Raw genomic sequence first — 18,396 nt, 5'->3', positions numbered from 1 at the left:
TAGTACAAGTTGCTGCTTCTGTATGTACTGCAAAAGATGTGGAGCGGGGCTGGTATTATATGACAAGAAACAAGGTTTCACGAGGATCCAGAATTCTCAAGACTTGCAATTCAAAGACTAGATTAAAACTGTCTTCTAGATTAATGAATGTTTATATAATTGACATCATATAATAAATTTGATATTTAACCAAAGCAATCCAATTTAAAAATGTAGACAGCCCAAAGGTGATAACCAATATAGTAACTAGTATTTTGCAAAATGTAGGGAACATTAACAAGGTGCATGGATTTATATATTGATAAAATCCAGGAGTTATTTGCTTCATAGGGTTTGTTCCCCTGAGCATGTTACTCCCACAGTTTGTCAGCAGAAGACTAAGGTTAAAACTTAGTTACGCTTACCAATAAGATGCCTCTAATGTTAGAGTTGAATCACTTTATTGGCTAAATAGTCATTTTCATTGAACTCTCACATTCTATTCAGATTTTGAAAACATGAGGACTGGTAGAGGATGTTTTATTGTGAAGTAAAACTAAAATTTTGTATGGACAGTGATACTTAGGGGGGAGAGTGAGAGAGAAGGTCTTGTCTCAGTATTCTCAGAAGATGCAGCATTCATTTAAACAAAAAGTACAGGCTTTGTAGGTGTGAGGAAAAATATAAATAGAAATGGAAGTTTACTAATACCATACTGTCTTCTTAGTCTTCAGAAAGTTTGGGATGATGAATTTGCCCTCATGTATATAATTAGGGTGTTAATAGCTCTGAAGCTTTATTCTAAAGGATGATTCTAATAGCGACTGTTTTATTACTAATCATTCCAAATGTTGAAGCAAGGTTGGGCTGAGGAATAAAGACATGAAGACAGTCTCATGCAGTAAGAAACTAGTAAGAAACACAGCTAAGGCAGTTAGGAAACAAAACATTGATAAGACAAAAAGGATAAAAATTACAGGTGACATAAGCATGATGGTATTTTTCTAGCATACAGCACTAGTCTCATAGAATATATTGAACAGTAATTGTGAATTCAGCTCATGGTTAGAAGTATTATACTGAATTGTTGGACGAGATCTTATTTAACTAGTACTTTATGTCATGCAGACTCTTGTTAGTTTCTGATGACTTGATTTCAAGTGTACAATTCATAGAGCTCTTTCTCTTGGAGTTATGTAATTGTTTGAAAATCTGAATTTTCATTGTAAAAAGCTGTCTTCTAGCTTTTGTCGTTGTGGAGAGAAGATTAAAAATGTGAATCCAAAAATTTATATCTCAAAAGAGAAGTAATCCCAAGCATGCTTCTAGTGTGTGATTAAGATGAGAGTGGGGTTTCTATTTAGACAGTTTATCAGTATCTAAGTAAGTAGAAAAAGTAGTATAATGCTTTTAAATTGAACTACCAGTGAAAGGACGAATCTTTTGGGAGCTTCTTACAAACCTATGGTGTTTTCTTAGATGAATGTGAAGTGAGACTTTTTTTTAAAATATGTATTTTAAAAAACTAAATAACTGTATAGTATTTAGTTTTACAGAACAGTGGAATTTTGAAGAACCAAAGGAGCTTTCTTTCATCCTACAAAATTGCTGAGAAGCACTAATAGTGGGATCTTGCTTATCCATTCTTGTTTTCAGAAGGAACTGGGTTCAAAATAGAGAGTAGAAAGGATATGTTTTATGTAGAAACTTACTAGAAATTTTGTTGATCACTGCTGTGAGCAAGTTTCCCTTTTTTTCTCCCCTCTTTCTTCGTTTCATGCCCCTCCTTTGTACTCTTTGTCTTAGCCATATTGCTATCTCAATTTTAAACTTTAATAACATACTGTCAGCTGGATTGTACAATACTGACACTTTTTTTAAGTCTGTGTAGTTGTTTTTCCGGCCAAATTCTAAACATATATCTTATTAGTGGTTTATGGACAAGGTTCCTTTGGATATACTTATCTTAAGAAGTTTTTATTTGGGGCTCTGGAACAGGGAAATAAAATATTGGTATACAAGAGTAGATGTATAAATATGTTAAATGTATAAAACTTGTATGATTAATATATGTTTTTTCATTATTTAGAACATTTTTATTACAATTCTGGTTCTAAAGCCCATTTGATGTCTGAAGCTTTTAAATTCAGAAGCATGTGCTGGCTTTATTTCAAAGACAGTGTCATAAATATATTTGAAAAAAGCTAAATGATATTTTTCGGTTTACTTTTTAGTGGTAGCACCAACAGAACATTTGGGCTGGGGTACCTTATATATCTTATTCATACAAAAATTTTGATGAGAATCTGATATATTTGCAACTAAACTAATCACTAAATTAATCACACAAACATCTTTTGACCCTTGCTTAGCAGAGTAATATGGTGCAAAACTGTATGTAATATCATATTGTACTTAGTAGCTTTGTGACTTCAAGCAAAAGGTCTTAAATAAAAGGCAAATGATTTATGACTGACTTATTTTTCACAGGATTTCGTTCTACGTACACTACAAATATACACTCATGCAATTGCTTATTAAGAATTTGGAAGAAAATTTTAGTAAGATTTTGAGTGTGCTATTGATTGTTTGAAAGAGGTAGTACTTGTGAAAGGAGCATGTTTAAGTTGCCTTCTAGAAATAAAAAGCTTTGTTAACTTGTAAGAAAACTTTGAATTTTGATCTTCACATATTTAAATGCTAAAATAATTACGAGATAATAATTAATCTTCATTGCTAATAAAAATTTTATTTAATCTATTAGGCAACAACATTATTGGATATAGTGTAAATCTGAGATGATACTACAAAGAAAAGCTATGTCATTTTTGTCTTTTGGTACAAAGTCTCAAAAGGAAGTTCTGACCTTCGTGACATCATCTTGGTCTGTGGAGAAGTCAGACTTGTACCTGTATTCTCTATGATGAGTTTAAAGCCTTAACAAACTGAAGATGTTTCTTTCTTCAAGGATGCATGTTTCAGGTTCATTGGCTAATCTTTACAAAAGCATGATTGCTTTAGGAGGCCTGTAATTTTTCTTCTAAGTTAATTATTTACTTCCTGGCATCTTCTAATTTCATGTTGATGGGACATACACAACTTCAAGATGAAAATACTATTTTTGTAGGTTCTTGTCCTGTATTTAGCATAACTACAAGGAATATAACATGACAGCATTCTCATCTGGAGTCTGGTCATGAAGATGTTTGTAGACTTACTGCATCAAGCTTCAGATTTAATAGAACAGATAATGGTTATTTTCAATTCTAAAGCAATCAATCTTAAACATCACAGTGAGAAGTATAAGGATGTCTGTGTGCATCTGGATGCAGACTTAGTCTTACTGAAGATTTTTTTTCCCCTTTACTATGAGTAGAAATATAGTYATAAAAATCTGTTAGGTATCAAATTGTTGTTCTGTTTAAGCTAACAGCAAACTGTTAGGCTGGTATCTACATCTGGCACAAGCTTGCCAAGGTTAAATGTATCACTTCTATGATACACTAGATCCTGGTGCGGTTCTACACCATATTCAAATATAAACTTTCAATGTGGAAATGGTGTAACTTTTAATTGTTCGTTTTTCCTGCTCATTTATACTTGTGCAAACTTGGTGAAGTAATATTTAAGCCTTATGTTTTTAATATACTTATTCATTGACACTGATATGTTTATAGGGAGACAGATGTCTGCTGCTTGGTGAGCAGATATTCTGGTATAAAAAAATAGAATCCTCTCCCCCCCCCCCCCCCCCCCGCTCCTGTCAGGTTTAACAAAGGGTTTTTTTTGTTTCTAAACAGGAATATCTGTCAACAAATTTAAGAAGCTCTTCCTTAAATGATTGTTGATTAATTACTTTGAATTGGATATAGCAGTACACTGCAACAGCAGAAACAAGGGATGTGCAAGATATAAATCATCATACTAACCTTCAGATTAATTATTTTCAAATGTGTCTATTCAGTTTCATTGACAGCCGAAGTGATGTGCATACTGTTACGCAAGTCTGTCAGTAGGGATTGAAATGAGGAGTAAGATTTTGGTAATCCGTCTGACTCCTTCTTGAAGTGTCTGGTAGATCACCAAGTTTTCCAAAGTTATAGTTACTAATAAATTACTCTTAAAATGGAAGTGCTGAAGTGCCTGGAACACACTTGTTTTATTGGCTGAATAGGATGTGTTAGGAAGGAGAGAACAGCCTTTTATTAAAAACTAATCTGAAGATCACTTTTTCTGCTTTAACTTTTTTAATTTGGGGATTGTTTCTCAGTTTTACTGAATTTTTGGATTGTTCAGCTCCCAGTCTGCTAGGTAATATTACTCCCCAAATACATAAATTAATGGTCATATAGGGTCATAAATGAGTTACTGAGATGATGTGGGACCATAAAAACATAACATAAAAGTAAGTAGTAATTCTTTCCTTGTTTTTCAGATCAGTAGTAGAGGTAGAAGGTTGCTGATTTTTACTCTCTGTACTAGGAGCAAGTAGATTGGTATGAACTAAGCTGTCCTTATGAAGTTAGTCTGAGAAATATAAAATATCTGATGCCATTAAAATGGTCTGCTTGTATGAACTATAATTCCAAAATCTATGGGAAACCAAAAGAAAGTGCTGTCTAATTCTATTAAAGACAGTAAAAATAAAAAAGAAGCTAATACTGACCTTCCCCTGCAAGAAGCTATCACAGAATGGGGAGGTTGGAAGGGATCTGTCGAGATTATCTAGTCCAACACTTCCTTCCCCCCTCCCACCCCTCCCCCCCMAGCTCAAGCAGGGTCACCTAGAGCATATTGCTCAGTATCTTGTCCAGGCAGTTTTTGAAGCTCTCCAGAGAAGGGGACTCCACAGCCTCTCTGGGCAACCTGTGCCAGTGCTCCATCACTCTCACAGGGAAGAAATTCCCCCTCATATTCAGGTGGAACTTTCTGTGATTCAGAGGATTGGAAAGGGAAAGCAGTGGTTAACATGTAGTTACCAAATTGTAGTATTGGTGGGTTTGGTCATGTCTTCATCACAAGAAACTGAGTAAAAGGCAAATTATTATTTTCCTTATAGGAGAGGAAAAAAATGAAAACAATACTGTCAAATAACCTACTATTACTTTTCTCATACAATTCTGTAGAGATAAATGGTAGTAAACTCAGTGTCTGCATCATCCTATAAAAGCAGAGATACGTGCTGTAGGATACTTGCTTCAAGCTTTAGAACACCTTTAGAAACAAAGTCTCTATTTAAAATATCAGGGATCTTTGTGCAGGTGCGTAAGAAATGATGGAACGACTCATGCTGGTAAGCTGACTCAGCATGTTGATTTGAGCTCAAATGTAGGAAGTTGTATTCTCCTTTTAATATTTTATCTTACAGATATTTTACTGTGTATTTTAATGTAATATTATAAATTACTAGCATCTATGAATTTCTCAAAAAATATTTATTTTGTGTGGAAAAATAATTTCAGCTGAAAACTTGAATGATTCTAGAAATACTATTTTTAGCTTTTTCAGTTATTTTCTTTGTTACAAAAAGAATGAATGGTACCTTTAATTTTTTAAAGCTTTTTACATTAATCAGACTGTAACCCTACTTATGTCTTACACTGTAGGAATATTTCTGAAATGTTTTTTAATGAGTAAATAACATATATAGAGTTAAGACCTTTTGTTATTTGTAATGGACCTCTGAATGGTATTTGAGGCTGTATAAGCAGATACTGATGTAGAGAATTGAACATGCAAGATGCTGAGCCTCACTGTTAAATTTATAAAGACAGCTGCAGCATAACTTCCTTTCAGGTGGGAGGAGAAGAGGATTAATTTGTCATCAGTAAGCTTGGAATACCAAACAGCCACTTCCTAATATATATAAACACTATGACAAGAGGTGGAAGAGGCAGAATTTGGCTTCTCTAGGTGTTCAGCTTTACAGGATTATCGTGTTGGATTCCATCATTTGGAGAGATGAATTGCCTCATGGGTGCTAAATCCCTTTTGTGAGCATATTTCTCTCACTTCCAGTTTGACAAACTCTCATTTTAATTCAGGTAGGAAGCAGATGTTTTTATTTATGGTAATAGCGGATAATTTAAAAGAATGTTCTTGGATTTAGAATGCTTGACAAGAATTTAATTTTGGTGTATTATAGTGTTTGTTTGTGCTTTACCATACTTGTCATGAAGGAATACTTCAAGAATTTTCTTGTAAGAATTGTAAAATGTGATAAATCCAAAGCAGTTTTGAAATGTAGCTACCTCAAGTGTAGTTATGAAAAGGTATTATGAAAAAAATGTGGTTAGTAAAAATAGTAAACTTTAAAAGAATATTTGCCCAGCAACTCACTACACCAATCAGTGAGCAACAGCTCAGAGTGGTCCACCAACCAGAAAAGATCAAATAGTCTGGAAGATGCTCTCCCCCCTCAAACTGCATCCACCTCTGCCCAAAGGGGAGGGGCACATCTCTGCTGTTGAGGTCACCTGGCCACAGAGGACCTCCAGGGACACCTGGGACCAAGCTTGCACAACTGGAGCCAGCACTCTCAACACCTTGCTCCTCCCAACCACTGATCCTGCTGCTCCTGTCAGCAAGGAAAGGGAAAGTGTAAGAAAACTGGCTTTCTGTAACTTTGTAGTGTCCTTTGTGTTAATAACTGCTCTTTCACAGGGGCAATGAGCAGCCAAACTGCTTCACAGGGATCTAGATATTRCGCAGTAGTTAGCCTGTGAATTTGTATGTCTTGACCTTAGCCACACCATTAATTAAAAAAAGTGTCTGAAGTATGACTTGAAGGAAGTTTTGGACTGTGAAAAGAGGATTGTACTGTTGTAGTGGTAATGAATGTCTTCAAGGCCAGTACTGCCTACAGCTGCCAAGTTGCCTAATTATGTGGAACCAGGGCATAAGTGTTTGGAGGTAGGGGTCTGGTGGGAAGTTCACTTAATACTGCTCTTACGGCTATTATGTTAATAGTACGTACATGGAGGATGCACTAACTCATATGACAGCGCTACCTCCTACTCAATGTAAACTGTCAGTTTTGTATAGAAGATAACACTAATTCCTGCTTTATAGTAGTGTGTATAAAATAGCACTAACATTGGGAAATTTCTTCAAGCCAGAAACAGTAACAAATGGAATGCGACTTTTTTACCTTCCCTGCTATGTTTTGTATAATCACTCAGCAACTCCCATTGTATAGTCTAGCAAGTACTCCCAGTACTGTCTGGGACATCTTTGGTATAAGACTATGCTTCTTTGTAGTGTAGGAGGAGGGGTGAGAGATTATGTGCTCCTTGAGGAGCAATGGGAGGAAACAGAAGTCAAGGTTTTGTGGCTGTGCTCTAGGCAATTAACTCTTCCTCTCCCAACATCTGTGTGGAAAGATTTTTTTTTTAAGTAGTTTCTGTAATGCTAAGGGAAGGGCTGAGAGCAAAGATACTAGTGATGTAGGACACTGAAATCATACGATCCTTTAACACTGACATGACTAAAGCCTGACTATAAATGAGGAGAGGGGAGAACCTACTAACTTGACTATTGTGATCCCGGGATTTGGATAACAGTGGCTTAGAGCTAAATAACTATAAGACATGGTGGTCTCTGCCCAGTGAGACAGGGCCATAGATGGTGCTGTCACCAAGGGGATGTCCACCTGGGCATGTGGACTCAAGAAGCAAGGAAGGACATTGTCAGGACCCTGCACCCACTAATAGGCCTTGTTGCCCCTGAGAAGCCTACCTTGGGCCTCTACCCACATGCTTTGTCCTTGAGCTAGGGAGGAACTTCACTCAATGTATTGTCATGCACTTAAGCCTGGAATATGACAAGTTACTTGAAGAAGACTGGCACTAGGTCCTATTCAGTGATGGGTCTTGTCAAATTATTGGCAATTGGAAGAGATGGAAAGGCTTGTAATTTGAAGTCTATCCAGCAAGTGATAAAGATGGATGAATATAAAGGACAGTTGAGTTCAAAGGCAAAAGACTGGCCATGGATGTAGCATTACAGAAGAAATGGCCTAAGTTATACCTATATACTAATTCTTGGATAATGACTGATACCCTTTAGAGCTGATCACATAGTGAAAACTGCAATTGACAGATATGAGGAAGACTTGTCTGGAAAAATGCCACGTGAGATTTGGAAAAGCTCGACATGCAGCTGTGAGATGTTGATGCCCGTGTCTCAAAGGGAAGGGATACTGGAGAACAAATCAGCAATTGTCAAGTAGAGCAAGCTGTTCAGATCACCACAATCAACAAAGTCCTAGACTGGGAATGTAAAGGGGAATTATTTGTGACTGACCTTTGCGTAAGTGGTGAAACTCAAGATATCTGATCTTTCAGAGGAAGACATTTTCTAACCCCTAATTAGAACAAAAGTTTTTGTATAGTATCTGTAGATGTACTGGTAGAGTGGTAAGATGGAACAGACTGATTCCCACCTGTGTGAGAATGTAAAACTCATGCTGCTGTGTTTGTAATAGGTAATCATACCTATCACACCCTGGTGATCACACTAGTAGACAAGAAAAATGTGTCTAAAGAATTCATTCACTGAACAGTACCTATTTATGAGTTTGGGAAATACCTGAATAGCACCTTCAAAACTAAGCAGAATTAAAGATAAATGACAGAACTATTAGGAAGCATAGATACCAGCGAAGATGTATAGATCAATGTGTTAAATAAATTCCTGTGCTGATGTAATGCTGCTTGTAGTAGTGTAGTGTATTCTCTGGTTGGAGCCCAAATACCTCACTCCACCTCCTCGCTCATCTCATTGTTGTGGTGTTGCAAACACTTGTCCTGTCAGAGAATCACAAAATGATTGGGATTGGAAGGGACCTCCTGAGATCATCTAGTCCAACCTCCTCTGCTCAAGCAGGGTCACCTAGAGCATGTTGCACAGGATCTTGTCCAGGCAGGTTTTGAAGATCTCCAGAGAAGGAGACTCCACAGTCTCTCTGGGCAGCCTGTACCAGTGCTCTGTCACTCTCACAGTGAAGACAGTTTTCTTCATATTCAGGTGGAACTTYGGTGTTTCAGTTTGTGCCCCCATGATCATTAGATATCGTGTGCAAGTTCCTAAACTCTCCCAAACCAGAGTTGGGAGTGTTTACCTTGATTATTCTCCTATAAAAGTCTTAGTGGAAATACAACACAAAAGTTTTATGGTATTGTGGTAAGGTAGACCATGTGAAGCTGAAGACTGTATTAACTCTTAGTTGCAGTGCTGTAAAACTACAGTGTTTTGTCTTCACCTGAATTTTATGGGTGGATGGTGCTGTTTTTCTTGTGAATAAAAATGCACTGTTTTTGGCAGGAGAAAACTGCCTGTATCTTTAAAGAATGGTTAGAAGTAGGCAAGTAAGTGATGCAAGCACTACAGTTGTTAAACTCTCTTTTTAGAGGAAAGATACTGATTTAAATGTCTTAGTGAAAAAGATGTGCTAGTTACTGACAACTGCTTGCTGTCCCAACTGTGGAATATATTGTATATGGTATGATTTTGTTGTTGTTTTTGTTGTTAAAACTTTAGCAGTATTGACAAGACTGTTTCCGCTTTATCTTGCTGCTGCTTCTGGCCTTTGCAGCTTATCGCTAATCAGGGTATGTTTACATGAAGGGAATGCAACATTTTACTGATGCTGAAAGAGTGAAGTCTTCTTCTAATCTCTTCTATTTTACACTGCGCTCCAGATACACAGAGTCTGAACACAGAGTAAGCTGATCATTATTTAAATCAGACTAGTCCTCTCCTCTTAAAAAGAAAAAAAGGCGTAGGGGTGTTTTTTTGAATTTTGCCAGATTGGCATGTTGAATTTGCTTATTTTTTTAGAGAGATGGAGTGGAATAGAGGGAAAGCAAATGATGCACTAAGCCATTGATTCTGCTTTTCTGTGGCAATAAGCCATTAATTCAGCTGGTTTGCATTGTGAAACTATGGCCTCAGCTTTGCAGATGCTGTTGTGTGACTGTTGCAGACATAACATGGATTATTTTTTATCAGGTTAGTATACCCATTTGGTTCACAGTGGGAAAATGATGTGGAAATCTGTTAAAAGAACAGCTTGATTTGGTGTTGCTGTTGAAGGCTTGCACCAGGAAATTCAACCTCAGGGTCAGATAAGTTGGATATGGATAAATTTATTTGAGATGTGGATGTTGAATTATCTATTTCACTTGCATGCTAGTTTAGTCATATTCAATATCTTACGAGTCTTTAAAATAAATGAGATAGTAACATTATTAGATATGGATTTTCTTGGTACATTTAAGTAGTGTTTACAACATCTTTTGAAGACCAGATTCTGCAGTTAGAAGAACCAAACTAGCATGCCTTCTTATAATCTCCCTCCTTAAAAATTGTATGTAGTAATTCACTTTCCTAGGAAAATATTTGAGCAAGTAGTCAAATTGTGTATGCCTTAATGTTGATAAGGACATACGCAAGTTGTCTTTAAGAAAGAGAAGCAGCATACAGGATTTTTGTTATGTTAGGAAAATTATTTTTTGTACTTAACTGAAATGTGGATTGAATTACCATTAATTTAAAGAGGCACTTTTTGGCAGTAGGCTCTTGTGTATTGCTAGATGAGGGCTTTTTGGAGGAGTTAAGCAGGAAAAATCACTCTTGTATTCTTTCACTCCTGGCTTAACGAAAACGCATAGTACTTTAGTCCGGCATATGTTTAATTGCCATTTTATTTGGCGGAAAAAGGAGGAATAAAATTGATAAAATGTGTTCTAAGAAAGTAGAGAGAGAATACTCAGATCATATTTAAGAAATGAAGCGGAGGTCCTTTCAGAAGGTACTTTTTTATTTTTTATTTATTTTTAATGTAATTGATAAGTACCCTTAATTCTAGAAAACTGTTCAGTTAAATATACCCTGAATTCCTTAAATAACAACCTGGCTTCTAATTTCTGATTTTCTAGCTATAGTGAAACTGATGATATGAAAAATGTCAAAAAATGCTTTAAATTACTTTATTATTTTAATTGTGTCAGTGTTGCTTTTTTATCTGTTTATTAAGTTGTATTAGTTGTGGTTTTGAATTTGGTGTTTTTTCTTATTTGATTTTTTAGTCCAAATCTAACAAGTTTTTATACCTCAAATGATTTTGCATTTTAAAGAGGAGATGGTTTTGCTTTAGAACCGTAAGTGATGCATATAGTGCAATTTAAAACTGTATGTAGTGTGTGTGTTTTTTATTTTCAAAGCATCTATCAAGTAGTGACAAGACAAATATTTAAAATGGGAAGATCATGACCTACTTTGCCAGGTAGCTATGGAAGCAGAAGCTACTATTGTGGATGTTGGTCATTATGAGAGACCTGAAACTGTGTAAGAATAGTCAGTGTACTTCTGTGAGTTCTTGTACTTTCAATGTGTCTTCATAATTTCAGATGATTTTATTTAGTTAGCAGTTTATCTCTGCAGCATCTACTTTCTCTAGCAAAATACTTCAAATGAGAGTGTTGATTAAAGTATGTGAAGTGTAATTGTTGATTCTTGTGTTAATCAGATATGATCGTGGAAATAAAGAAAAATTGGATGACTCACTTAAAATTCCTTTCTTTTCCCAGTGCTTGGATGCACCCTTCTCTGAGTTCAGCCTGGATGAAATGTTTCTTTGATTGGTCCAGAAGCTGTTAATGATTTAAGTAATACATTCCATGTGGGATTCTTTTGTGAAAAATAGTATTAGGGCTTTCTTTGCAAAGTTTGTAGGATGGATTTTTACTTTCTGGGTTGATGTGTAGGGAATTATTGCCATTTTGATAAGTTAGGGTTCTTTTTAGTCATAATAGTGTTATTAGTAATTATCATGTCAGGTGGGTGAGTACAATTTAGAACAGGGTTGTAATTCTATAAGAGTTTTTTAGTGTATCAATTTTGTTTTACATGTACATGTGAAAAGACATTGCTGAATTCATGTCTTTAAATATGAGCCTGTTTTGATTCAGTAGTGTGTAGGAAGAAATAAATAAAAATTATTTGCAGAATTAACTTCTACAAACCTTCCAAGTGGATTCAGAAATACAGTGTTGGCAGATTCGAACTCAGACCAGGAATCACAGGTAGCCTGGCACACTAAAATAAAATGCCAAATGTAAGAAAAGTTCTAAAATTGTCAGTCATAGGAAGACTTAAATATATTTAGCATACTTGGAGAGAAGAGAAATTCTTTTATACTCTTGCTGTGGTATCGATGTATTTTATTTCTAGTTGAAATTATTATGCTGCATCGTGGATCATGAAACGCATGTTAGATGACAGTGAAAGCAGGCCAGCAGTTGAAGTTTTGTTGCAGATTGCTTGCTTCATCTGACAACAGTTGATCCAATGGTCATTAGTTCCCAAGTAATTTTCAAAACAAGCTTTTCTTTTGTATTCAGGACTGATGAAAAGAATAACTGATTGTAAAAGTCTTGCAGTTTGTTCATTTAAAAAATTTTTTTAGCTAAAAAGAAAAGGGAATATTTAAGTATAAAAGATTTACCTAATTTAAAATAATGCCATTTATATATTTGTTGATTTTGATAGTCATGCAATATTAGGATTTTTTCAAATGGGTGTGATGTTCAGATGTATCTTTTAAGAGTTTCAAGATGTAATGCTTTTGTCATTTGGCTATGACATTTTCACAGTTTAATTTTTTTTCAGCAAACTTCAAACCCATGGTGAATTCAGTCACACTGCAAACATAAGTCAGCTCTAAGCCTTATATTTCAAAAATAAGATTCTGAATATGTTTAAAAATCTTATACCTGTTTATTATAGTTTTCTGCATCTTTTAAACAATTGTATTAGTAAAATAAGTGTAAATGCTTCTAAAAATATAAAATGTAGTTTTTAAAATGTAAAGTGAGTTTGTGCTATTATTTAGATGCAACCTTTTAAAATACTTAACTAATAGGCTGAACTACAAGGAAACTGAGCACTGCTTTTTGAAGATGATTTGATGAACTTGGTAACAGCAACGTTTCTGAAATGCATTATAGTATGTGAATAATTTTGTGCTGTTTAGTCTGAACTGTTAATTGTACTGTCCTCAGTTTCCTGGTTAGAGGAAGAAAGTTATAAAGAGTGGTAGAAATATGATGTCTTATAACACCTGTTTCATCTACATCAAAGTGCAATAATGTGTTTTAAATTATACTGCATTAGATTGCATGCTTTAATGGAATAAAAACAAGCAAAAATGTGTGGTTCTGATGCTGTTGAAAAAGAAATTATATTTATTTTTTTATATTATTGGTAATATTAGATAAAAAGGAAAAATACCTGCCTATTTTAAATGAAGTTAAAATAATTGAAGCTAGGTAACAGCTGATTACAGTGTCATCTTTTAAGAAGTCTTGGGGCTGGTTTTCATTCAGTCTGGTGTTTGAAAACATTGTGTTCTGGTTTATTCTCTGAAAAGTGAGTACAGTTAACGATTAAGGTCAAGAAATTTTCTCACTATATGCTACAGAACAGTATAAAATATCCTGTGGAAGAAACATAAGAGAATTTATAAATTTAATTCTCTGAAAACATTACAGTACTTCCCATTGTGGCCTTCTGAATATATCTAGGCAATATACTTACTGGAAAATTTTGTGTTCCTCTAAAATTTTGAACCTACCTTCTTCAGACATAGGTCTATATAGAATATCGTTTCTTTCACTTTCCGTTGCTTTGTACTTCTGAGTTTCACATATGACAGAGGCAGTGCAGTGGCTKAATTTGGCCAAGTTCTAAAATACTGAGTACCATCTAGCACACTGCTGTGATTATTTCAGCTAATAGTATACTGTCTGTGTGAACCAACTGATATCCGTGTTGATGCAGCTGGCTCCTGCCACATCATGAAGGATGTCTGTGATATAGCCAGGAATGTTGTCAGTGCAATTGCCTGAATTAATCATACTTAGCTGCTAACATACTTAGTGAAAACATTGGTCATGCATGCTTTGACTGTTGTACCTTTTGTCTCTCAGAAGGTCTTTTGTCAGCTTTGAAAAGCTGAACGTAATTAACTAGGTCATTGCTACCTGAAATAATGCATGTATTTTCTAGGTACAGAGGATAGAACAAGCTTTGATCAGAATTGCTTTTCTTTCGTTGAAASTTTTATTGCTGCAAAGGAGTAAGTTCATACAGAGCAACCACGCTACAACCTGATGTTCATCAGGTCAAAACTGGACTGCCTAACCAAGGCTTCTGCACCCCCTAGGTTCTGAAGTGGGCAGCTTGATAATTCCTGTTCTTAGCAGCTGTCTGTTGCTACGTAAAGCAGTGATTGTAAATACAGAATTTTACACTCTATTTTGATACACTCTGGCTTTGATCTCTTTAAAACAATTGGTTTTAGCCCTGAAGAAATTTGCAGTGTACTTTGTAATTCTTACTCCTTTTACATCTTACAGTAAGATTATATGTACATAACATGAWTTGCTGATATTGCAGAGAAGGTAAATGATCTAGGTGTGTATCATGCAGTGTATTTATTAGATGTCTGTTCTGGTTGGCGTGGCGAGGGGCAGTGGCAAGACACTGCCCAGCCCTTGTCTCATGAGCTTTTCACTGCCTCTTTCCCCTGCATTCTCTCCCTTCTTTCCAGTAAAGGATTAGCGCTGTAGCTTGGTAAAGCTCATTTCCCTTTTCATTCTTCCTGCTTTTGTCATGAGCAACAAACATGTATGAGCTAGAGAGGAATTCTTCATAATTTACATAGCACCTGGATGTAATTTGAATACTGTTATTATTTACATGGTTTTAGAAAGTATTTTGGCTTTGGATTTTGTCATTTAAACCTGCTGCATCTATCTTGAAATATAGTCTGTGGTGATAAATTGAGAAATACTTATTTAGAAGAAGGTAACAGGAAAAACATGTGCGTGTGTGTATGGATAGTCAGTGTTGTTATTAATCATTTCTTCCCAACTATTATATAGAAAGATGGGGAAATGATTGCATGGTTTTACTATTCTATTTTTTATTAGAAAATATAAGAAAGGGTGACTAGATAGTATTTTCAAAAACTGTTTTGTATGCAGTTGTTGGAACTGATGGCTTTGAAATTGGTGCTAAACATTCTGGTGGTACGTTTGGGGGTTTTGTGAGCTTGTATTGTATTTCCAATTTCAAAATAGCATTTGCAAGTAAGGAGGCATTTGTTTAAGCTATCTTTGTGTTATAAAAGCTTTATACTTTAAAAATTGTTATGAGTGGAGAAGATACTTCAGTTCATGTGAAAGTATATGCTGGTCTTCTGTGCTTTACTAATTATTTGATACTAAATTATGGTCTTCTAAAAAAACTGTATAATTTTTGTTAATGAAATCACAGGCCTAGTATTTAAGTCATTTTCCTCCCTTTTCACTGTTTTTTTTTAGTTATTGTTTTGTGACTTTTTAAAAAGTCTGTGGTATCTTATTACGGGCAGGGAGCTTCAATAATTAATAGCGGAGACAGTAGAGCTGACTATGTTGCTAACAGAGCCACTGAGCATTAAAGCATACAGAACAGCAGCTGTCTGTGCTAAAATAACAGGCGTGTTTCTAGGGTTACTGATAATCAACCTGTCAAGCCAATATGTTTAGGGGAGTCTTTGAAGCAGGGGGAGGGGGATTTCCTTGTTTCTGATCATTACCTGTGATGCCTTTATTTCTGTTTCAACATACTGAAATGACAGCTTTTTCTACATACGTTTGCATGTTTATACAAATATGTCTCTGAAATTTCTGTTAGCTGACCTTGTGTTTCTTTGAAATGTCTTTATTTTGGTGTTCATGTTGCAGTCCTTCATATTAAATCCTCATTTTGGAAGTAGGTTTTGCACCTGGCTGTTGCAAACATGTCTATGGGAAAATAAGCAATATGATGGGTATTTAGATAGCTTACTACAGAAGTAAAAGACAGTGGAAACGTTCACTCTTCCTTTTGCACTTTTGTTTTTTTCCCAGATAAATTCCACAAAAWTTAGTGGGTTATTCATTTGATTTTGTTAATTTTCTGAATATTTAATACCAGTTTGTTAATGGTGTGACTTGAAAATGTCATTTTTCAGAATGTGCATGTTTTGATACAGTAGTTCTTAGGTTTCAATATAGATTGTGCTAGAAAGGAGTACCAAAGTTTAATTTATATGCAAAGAGAAAGGTATTTTGTGAAAGAATTATTATTTTTCTTAAAATTGGACCACCTTCTTGGTTGTTTTCGCTATACTGTAATAAAAGGTTACAATCATATTCTTCTTGGGTTTTTTGACAAAAAAAATAGTAGTCCGGCAAGAAGATTAGATATGTTCAGGGAAAACAAGCAATACATCTTTCAAATGAAATAGCAAATCTGGTGTAAGCTCCTTGGAGTCTATACCATATGCCATTAACTGAACTGTACTAGTAGTGAAGGTAGGAGGAAAATACTGCTGTTGAAAGTTGAGAGGGAAGAATGAGGTTTTATTTACATACATCCTTTTCCAATATTTTTAATGTAATTTATAGAATTCATTAATTCCAGAGGTAATGCTGAGTGAATAACTGCCATAGTTCTAAGAAGTGGGTATCTTTTAAAAGAGTATTTTAAAGTACCTAATTTACCCTCCTGTTTTAAACTGTATTTCACTTACAAAGATGTAATGAAGTCTACTTTCTGACTTTCAGAGGTTTGCTGTATTATTTTGCTGTGACTGCAGCCTTTTTAAGCTTGAACTGCAGAATTATTAACACATGTATTACTATCAATAAACATAAATCTTAGAGCAGTTTAAGCAATTTCAAAAAAAAAAGGGCATCCTTTGCTATAATCTGGAAGAAAGAAGATTCACCGTATAATTGGTACAATCCTTTTACCATTGAGGTAGAGCTGCAGTGCTACCTTTGGTGAGTGTAGTCTTGTGCCAGAAGAAATGTCTCTCCATGAAGGGTTAGGCGGCTGTATGTACTCACCCTGTCCACATCTGCAGTTTTGCCTGTGACAGTGAGACCTTACAGTGAACAGGAGCAAGCAACTCTAGGTTAAATAGCCTTCTCATCACAAAGAGTTGTACTGGCAAAACTAGTGGCTGCGTAAGTTGACGGTACTGCTGAAAGAAGTGCTTTTCAAGGTGTCTGAATAGCAGTCAGAAAAGGAAATCAAGGTGAGCTTCATCGATAAGGTTTGGTTGCTCAAACTAGTTTCTCAGCTAGACTTCTAGAGTAGTAAATAACTAAAAAGCCAATCAAAAGAGGCATTATAGTACTCTACAGCTTGTTTAGGAAAATTCAATAAGATTTTGTGATGTACTAGCTAGCCTGTACTAACTTCTTGTGTGGACTTTTTGAATGCTCAAGACCTTGCCAGCCTTTTTACCAGAGCATTCGTAGCAAATCTTTGTCATGATATTAAATGCTTCACCATGTCCCAAAGTTTTTGAAAGCTAATTTACTCAGCTGTTCCTGATACAGAAAGGAGGAGAGAGGCTGGCTTGCTTCAGAAACTTGAGTTCTGTCATCTCTTTTGGGTTTATCTCCTTCTTAACTTACCCAGACTCTCCTCCCGTATGTACATTGTATTTCAATTTCAGGGAGGACTGTCACTGGGCTCGTTTATCTTTGTATTCTTCTAGAACATTTTTGCATAGGCTTTATTGTTGTTTTTAGTCAATGACAGAGAAAATGTTTGCCAGCTATATTGCTGGATAGCTGGTGAGATATAGAAAAGCATCTTTATAATGTTCTTGTACTTAGAAATAGCTTGGTCATTTTCTGCAAGAAATCCAAATTGCTGGCAGTCCTCTTCTACAGAGCCCCTCCAGGGATATTTTTTGCTCACTTGTCCTCATTCAGACCAGTTGAGTTAGTCTCTTTATTTCTCAGGTTTGCATCAGAGGAAGTACTTGTTTGGATTTATTACTGAAGAATATAACTGACTACTATGTCAGTTTTCCAGTAATTTTCATTCTAAGAATAAAGAAATTGGTTTAGCTTGAGTTATTGTTAGTTTGGTGAGACTATAGTAATCAAATTTTTATAGCTTTTCAGAGTAGCAAAAAACTAATATGCTGTAAGTGTATGAGTAGCTATGTAATTTAGTATTGATATCAGAAGCTATAAAAAAGCATTTCAATAGAGCACTCAGGTAATAAAAATAATTTAGTTAAAATTTTGTGTCTGTAAGACATTAATTTGAAATAGTGGCTTTAAAAAAAATTACAGAATTGCAGAATGATTGAGGTTGGAAGAGGCCAATGGAGATCATCAAGTCCAACTCTCCTCCTTTAGTAGGGTCATCTAGAGCAGGTTAGACAGAATCACGTCCAGGCAGGTTTTGATTATCTCCCAAGAAGGAGACTCCACAACCTCTCTGGGCATCTTGTTCCAGTGGTTTGTCACTCTTTCAGGAAAGTTGTTCTTCCTCATATTCAGGCAGAACTTCTTGTGT

This window comes from Rhea americana, unplaced genomic scaffold (assembly GCF_003343005.1).
Source record: "Rhea americana isolate MKP2758 unplaced genomic scaffold, rheAme1 scaffold_342, whole genome shotgun sequence".
Classification (NCBI taxonomy): Eukaryota; Metazoa; Chordata; class Aves; order Rheiformes; family Rheidae; genus Rhea; species Rhea americana.
Note: the sequence above shows the minus strand (reverse complement) of the source record.